A 7,766-nucleotide genomic window follows, 5' to 3' on the forward strand; every position below is an offset into this window, starting at 1 on the left:
TCTGCGCCTCTGCGCCTCTGCGCCTCTGCGCCTCTGCGCCTCTGCGCCTCTGCGCCTCTGCGCCTCTGCGCCTCTGCGCCTCTGCGCCTCTGCGCTAAGGTTTCCACGGATCATCTCTCCTCCTTGTGGCCACTGCAGAGAACAACACTCAACCTGCTTGAGTATCCGTGACCCATCAAGGTCCTGCTTATCCGCCAGTCTGTGGTGTAGATGGCTAAACGCCCGCGCTTGGTTCTCCAACGCCCTTGAGGAGGCTCCCTTCCTCTAGAGAACTTCCGGGTCCTTCCAGATTATGGGTCCTAGTAATGTTAGGAATATGTCTACTGCCCCCATGAGTTTCCTGGCTATGGGAAATGGTCCCATGTGCAGAATTCTGGCCAAGGGATTGCTCACACTGTGTTAAAAAGCAAGGAGCTGCATCCCCTTCACCCATGAACCGGGGCTGTGCAAGCCTATTCAAGGGTGGCTATCCAATCCAAGGTCTGGGACCAAGGAAAGAGAGAGTCGTCCAAATGTCAGAATCTCCTGAGAAATCTCCCCAGCTACCAGGATCCCTGACCTTTCCCCATCCTTCCCCCAGCTCCCAGCAGGTTCCTGTGAGCAGTTTGGGGACACAGTTGAAGGTGGGCTGGTACTGACACAGAAGGGACCAGGAAGTCTGCCAAGGACCTGACAGAGAGGCTGCTGCTGGCTCTAATTAACTCTGTGGCTTCAACAGAGGTCTCAGCATCCCTGGCCCTGTTCACTCCTGTGTGCCGAGTATAACAATGGCACATTCTCTCCTGACACCCTGTCCCCAGCAAACCACAGGGATGAGTTTGTTCTCCCTTGGGAAGGAAACCCCACCCCTGCCCTGCCTTGTCCCAGGCAGCATGGGAAAGAATTCCCTGAAAGGTGAGCCTGGCAGTTTTCTAGAGGATATAGATACACACACAGAAGACATAGATGCACACACACATAGGACATAGATACACACATGCATGAATGTGCATGCACACACACAGAGAAGAGACAGATTATATATATGCGTGCATGTGCACACACCCACAAGACATAGATGCACACACACACACACATAACCCTACTCATATTCCAACTCAGTCATACTCACTACCCTCACTCATACCTCAGCCATGATGCCCCAAGTCGATTTGCTTACTCTTGTTTGTCCATTAAGTGTGAATTGATTAGATGCCTCTCAAGTCCCCAGTGAGCTTTCAGTCCTAGGGATGATGGGAGCACAGAAACAGCCCTGGGAGGTACACTGTCTGGGATGGGACCCTGATAGCAGATGCCCCTGCCCCACCCTGTTCAGACCGTAGGGGGCTGTACTGAGGCTGCTGTGGCACAAGGGCAGAGGGGAGGTGTGGACAGGCAGAGGGGAGGTGTGGACAGGCAGAGGGGAGGTGTGGACAGGCAGAGGGGAGGTGTGGTCAGGCCTTCGTGGAGACTTTGTAGTTCTGTCCCAACCCACGGTTTGTGCTGGCTCAGGCAGGGCTTTGTGGGAATTTGGACTTTATCCTGCAGCTTTTGGAAGGCTCTTAGTAAGGAAGAGAATGGGTTTGAGAAGGACTCCTGTCTTCAGGGCTATAGTACATGGTGAAAAGGGGAGGGTCACGGAGTTTGGGGCCAGGGAAAAGCAGCCGGGCAGCTGAGGCCTAACTTCCCACTCATGCTAGTAGGCAGACAGTGGCATTGTTTACATAGGCTTTGGAGGAAGGACGGGTTAGAGGGGAAAAAAATGGGATGCACCTGAATAGAATGGATAAAAGGAGGAAAAGAGGAAGTCAGGAGGAAACAACGGGACCAAAGAGGAAAAGCAGAAGCCTAAAAGCCAAGGTGAATGTGCAGAAGTTCAAGTTAGACAAAGGCGGTGGGACGTTATCTGACGTAGCCACCAGAAGACCAGCTTGTCAAGGGATTGCAGAAGACAGTGTGGATCAGGGGCTGAAGGATGTGAGTGGAGAGGGTACGTGAGCGGGCAGGCGGGCAACCGTTTGGCAGAGAAGATGGAGAAACGCTGTAGTCAGAGTAAGAAAGCGAAACAATCAAGGCATCCCAAAGTCTGAGGCAGTAGGTAAGGCCAGAGCAGGGAGGAGGGAGGAGGAGGGACTTTAGATAGGATCCCTGGAAGAAGGGAGTGGCTGAAAACGGGAGCAAAGGTGTGGACCACGAGGTGTTACAGGTGACAGGGCATCAGATGGACCTGTTGTATACCAGCTCCATCCTCAGGGTGGGCTGCTCAGCAAGCATACCCAGAGAAGAAGGGTGTCTGTGCCACCTTCAGCGTTTTGTGTCCACAGCTCACGTGAGTACTGCACACTACTCCTGCTGTATGCTGGTCATGGAGCTGGACACTGTGGACCCAAGACGTAGTAAGACACAGCTCCCAGGGGCTAACAGCCCTCTGTCCTCACAGTCACAGGTCTGCCACACAGCTCAGTGCCTAGCAGCTCAGAAGGTGGCATGGGACACTCTTTTGCCCCCAAAACAAACAGGGTTATAGAGGAAGTGCGTTCGGATCAGACCCAGGCCTCCTGACTCAAAACCCCACCCTAGCCGCCAAATTTAGTCTCAGGAAAGTAGCCAGGGGTGAGTAGCCTTGTTCCTCTGGGCCAGAGCAAGGGGAACAGAAGTCAAGCAAATCCATTTTGTTCTGAGCACAGGGCCCAGCCCTGCAATCCTCCAGCCAGCACTGCTGACATCCACGTTACAATAGGGGAATTAGATAGTAAGGAGGCCACGACCAGCACTCCTGACAGGGCTAGGGTCACACAGGAAGCCAAGAGACAAAGTGGCCTCTGAGACCATGTCTATAAACCCAGCTACTCGGGAGGCTGAGCAAGTCGGATCCTGTTTTCAAGGGTCCTTGAGCTACAGAGCAATGCAAAGCCAGTCTGGTGTGCTTAGTGGAACTCTCTCAAATAAAGGGTTAAAAAGAAGAGCTAGGGTGTACAAGGTCATGCCTAGAAGGTTTAAGACACAGGGTTCAATCCCCAATACCGCCCTCCCCCTGTGGCCTCTGGCCTCTAGCTAGCAGATTTCAGGGTGTGATCAAAATGCCTGCCCTAGCCTTGGAAGTAGGAAGGCCCAGGGCACCAATGACTAGGGCCCGCCCCTGTTGCCTGGGCATTGGCCACTGGCAGGACAGGTTACAGACCTTGCTGGGAACTTATGCAAACAGCCCCAGAGGCACTGCTCCTGAGCTTGGATCCAGCCTGAACTGGAAGGAGCCTCCTGGGCCCTCATTTCTCCCACCTCGGCCAGCAGGAACTGTGAGTGATTTCCCCAGGGTACCTGTTTCCTGGGGGAGAAAGGGGCTGGCAGCTTTCTCTTTAGCCTCACTCCCAGATTCCCCACCTGATCCCTCCCTTCCTGTACACTCCCTGAGACAAGTGTCTCAGGGATAGTCCCAGCCAACCTTGTGTCTGAAAAGCTTGGGGTCAGTACAAGCAGGGAGTGGAGGCCAAATTAAGAACACCCAGTGAGATGTCCCTGTCCCATTCAGTCCTGTCCAATCTGCTCATTCCCTGTCTCCCAACAGCGCTCAGGAGCCCTAGTTTGGGAAGCTGCCCCGGGTGCCTCAGCTGGTCTCTTTATACCTGACCTGGTCTTTTCCTCCCTGCTGATCCATAGGTCCCAGGACCTAGCCCCACCATCTGGCTTAGGGAAGAGCAGGGAGACCAAGGCTTCCCCTCTCCCCACTCCCTCCCAGCCTTACTTACCTTACCTACCTGGCAACTCAGAATGCTCCTACTCACTGTCTTCGCCCCTGCAAGATGGGTGGCTGGCCATCTCATGTCCTCTAGATGGTAGGGGGCTGAATTCCTCCTCACTCTTGTTTCCTGGTTCTCTTGGTCCCTGGTTCCCTTTAGCCCCTAGCCTTCAAGTTAGATCCCAGGACCAGCACACTCCTGCCGCTCCCATCTGAACCCTGGACTTTTTCTGCCTTCCCTCTGTTAAGGAGTGGGAGGGGACAGTCCTCAATGCTGAATGTCAGTTGGATGGGTGATCAGTGCCAGGTCTTGAGGTACAGGAAGGCCCATGGTCATAGTAACTGGTAGTCAGGAATGTGTTCTGGGCTCCATGCCAGAAAAGGGTCTAGGCTGGTGAGGAAAGGGACAGTGGCTATTGGCTGATGTCTGGGGGAGCTGGAACAGAGCCTGTGGCTCTGGGGCATAAGAATGCCTGGTTAAATTGAGGAAGCTCTGTTTCTAAGTTGAGGAAGGACTTTAGTGTTGAGGGGATTCCCAGATTGCTGCCTTTCCACTCAGCTCATCTGCCGGCTCTTGGGGGTCCTTATCCTCCATCTCTGGTCCTGTCTGGAGGTCTCCTGTGAGACTTTCAAGAAAGCATAGGGGCCAACTGGACTGCTTCCGGACCCCAGCCTCCCTTTTCCTTGTCCCTCCGCAGGAACATTCCCCAGCCTGTTTGAATGTATGAATTACTATACCCTCCCCTGTAAAATGATTTGACCTTCTTTTAAATGTTGGGGTAACGGGGAAATTGCAATTTATTTCTGCCAACTTCGGGGTCCTCTTCCAGCATCTGCTTCCCCGGGCTTCCCTGTTGGGAGTTTGGCACAAGGCAGTCCAGTCGGCTGATGGGGGAAGGCAGCTCCTATGGTTCTCACTCTTTCGGTCAGAAATGGCACAACAGGCCCACAATGAAAGGAGAGCCCCGGCTGCAGGTAGCTTATTGTCCAGGAGGCAAGATAGGCCAACAAAAGCACCTTACCGTTAGGAGATGTGTGGCTAACATGTCCCCAAGGCACTTTGGAAGTTTCTTCTCTCCAGTGATGGGATTGGCAGGAAACATCTCAGAATGCTTCCTGAAAGCAGAAAGTGATGTCACAGATAGTCCCAATGAATTCTGTAATTTCTTCCCATGAAACCTTCCAGATCAGCTTTCCCCATCATTGTCAGCAAGCAATCTATTCCATTTATTTTACTAGTTCCCTAGTTAATTTTGGCTATTTGACATCTTGTTAGGAGAGTATTCATCTTCCCTAGATTTGTAAAATTTTCTCCTCTGAAATCCCGTATGAACTGGGGGAGATGGCACACATCTGCTGAGCCAGCGTTTGGGAAGCCAAAGCAGGAGAACCATGAGGTCAAAGCCGGCCAGGACAACGTACCAAGAACTCATCTCGAAAACGAAAAGAAACCTAGGCCAACTGCCTGTCTGGTAGCAGGAGCATTCACTCTGCTCATCTTTCATTTAACAGCCGATTCCCTCTGCGGGATTTTGCTGTTCTGGATTTTATTGCGTGTTTTGCACTCCTTGGTTAGCCTTGTGTCTCCCCGCTCTGGGAGTGGGGGTGGAGTTGGCTTCCCTTTTCTTCTGTCATATTTTCCATTTCATCAGTGGCTTCTTCCTCCATCCTTGCATCCCTAACCAAATGAGAGTTCTCCATCCAGTCCCGACGCTTATTGAACCTGCCGGGCAGCAGACTCGTCCCTGTCAGCGTAGGACTCTCTTTATTGTATGGCTTTCGCTTCCTTGGTTTTCTTTTACTTGAGAGTTTGCTCTCCTGCGTGGGTCCACTGCTTTATCTTTTCCCCCATCCTTTTGTACTTGTGCTGTGACACTGGAGAGAATTCCTTCTGCTTGAACTTGAGCCCACAAATCTGAATCTGATGGTGATATCTTTTTGGTGAGTACAATGATATATTTTAAAGTCCTTTTTAAAGCTCCCTACTTGGTCAAACTCTCCTTAAGAGTTCTCACTTGTTCTTTAGGTTGTAATTGCATTGATCAGCCCTTCCTTTTGCTAATAGTCTTGAATGCTTTAGTGGAAATATGTATGCAGAGTTTCTTCTTAAATATTTTTCCCCCAAAACACTGTTTCTCTGTATTACCCAGCTGTCCTGGAAACTACAATGTAGATCAGGCTGGCCTCAAACCTGAGACCTCCCCCTGCCTCTGCTCTGTAGCGCTAGGACTGAAGTGTGTGCCACCGCTGCCAACTTTAAAATAGTATTTATTTTATTTTATGTGCACATTTGTCTGTGTGAGGGCATTGGATCTCCCGGAACTGGAGTTACAGACAATAGTGAGTCACCTGTGGGTGCTGGGTTGAACCCAGGTCCTCGGAAAGCAGCTAGCGCTCTTAACAGCTGAGCCATCTCTCAGACCCTATAATTTTATTTTTTAATTGACATAGCAGTCATACACATTTGTAGCACACACAGTGAGATTTCCATAAGTGTATAAAAAGTATGATTAGTGTAATCATATTGATCATCACAGACTTCATTATTTCTTTATGATGGGAACGTTCAAGCCCCTCTACTAGCTATTTTTAACTGTAGAACTATGTGGTGTCAAGCACGGGTGCTCCTCAGGACTCTAGAGTGCAGAAAGCTACTCCTCCGTCTACTGAGCCCCTAGACGCCCTGGCCGTTCCTTCCCTGTCACCCCTCACACACACCCTTCCCAAGCTAGCTTTGATAACCACTATTCTGTGTTCTATTTCTTCAAAGCCAACTTTCCAGTCCCCACCGTGAAGTGGGAACACACACAAGTTATTGTTCATGCCTGGTTTATTTCACTTAACACAGTGTCCTCTAGTGACATCCATGCCCTTACAGAGAACTTCACTCTACTGTGGCTGCACAGAATTCCACTGTGTTTGGTATTCCACTGTGTTGTGTCTTCTTTACTCATCCCTTGATGGACAGCTGGGTGGATTCTGTATGTTGGCTCTTGTGAGCAGAGCCACAACGATCGTGGTAGTGCAGATGTCTTCTTAACATGCTGACTTCGGTTTCTTTGACTGTCTGCCCATGGTGAGGTGGCTGCAGCATATGCCGTTCTATTTCTAGCTTTGGGGGAACACTCACGTTGATTTGCATACTATTTACATCCCACCCATGCTGCAGGGGAATTCTGCTTTCCCTGTACCTCACTAGCATTTGCTACTTTTTTTCCTAGATTTTAAAATGTATGTGTATGCATGTTTGCCTGTGTGTTTATTGCACCATATGCATGCAGATGCCAGCAGAGGCCAGCAGAGGGGGTCAGACCCCCAGAACTGGAGTTACAGGCAGGTGTGAGTGGTTCAGTGTGGGTGCTGGGAACCGAACCTGGATCCTCAGCAAGAACAACACAACTCATCCCTGCTGAGCCATCTCTCCAGCCTCCACTTGTTACCTTTAGTTTTATAAATTTTCTTTTCAACTTTAATTTTTTTTTTCAGTGCTGGAGATCAAATCCTGTCTTATAGATTTTTTTTTTAATCAGACACAGTATCACATGCTTGTGTCTGCTACACTCTGGAAACTGAGGCACGAGGATCATTTGTACTCAGGAATTTGAGACTACTCCAAACAACCTAGTAAGACTTGGGCAAGAGCGGTGCACACCTTTAATCCCAGCAGTCCGGAGGCAGATGCAAGTGGATATCTGTGAGTTTGAGCCTAGCCAGGTCTACATAGCCAAGGCTACAGAGTAAGACCCTGTTCCCCTGCCCCCCAAAAAGACCCTATCTCAGCTTCTCAATTTAAAAAGAAAAAATATTTCTTTAATCACATTTATGTAAGTCCAGCAAGTTGGGCCTCACAGTTTCAATATTTTGGGAGACTGAAGCAGGAAGATTGGAAATTGGAGGCTAACATGGTCAGTTTATCCAGACTCTGTCTCAAAAGAAAAAATTTAAAAAAAATCTAGAATGGCCGGGCGATGGTGGTGCACGCCTTTAATCCCAGCACTCGGGAGGCAGAGGCAGGCGGATCTCTGTGAGTTCGAGACCAGCCTGGTCTACA

The 7,766-nt window shown here is 50.3% G+C and overlaps 1 protein-coding gene across 5 annotated transcripts in view; it reads left to right on the plus strand.

Moving 5' to 3' along the window:
• Arhgap27 (Rho GTPase activating protein 27) overlaps window positions 1–7,766 on the plus strand; it is a 29,467-nt gene that overhangs the window by 4,393 nt on the left and 17,308 nt on the right. The window lies entirely within an intron of this gene.

This window comes from Microtus ochrogaster, unplaced genomic scaffold (assembly GCF_000317375.1).
Source record: "Microtus ochrogaster isolate Prairie Vole_2 unplaced genomic scaffold, MicOch1.0 UNK44, whole genome shotgun sequence".
NCBI classification, from domain to species: Eukaryota; Metazoa; Chordata; class Mammalia; order Rodentia; family Cricetidae; genus Microtus; species Microtus ochrogaster.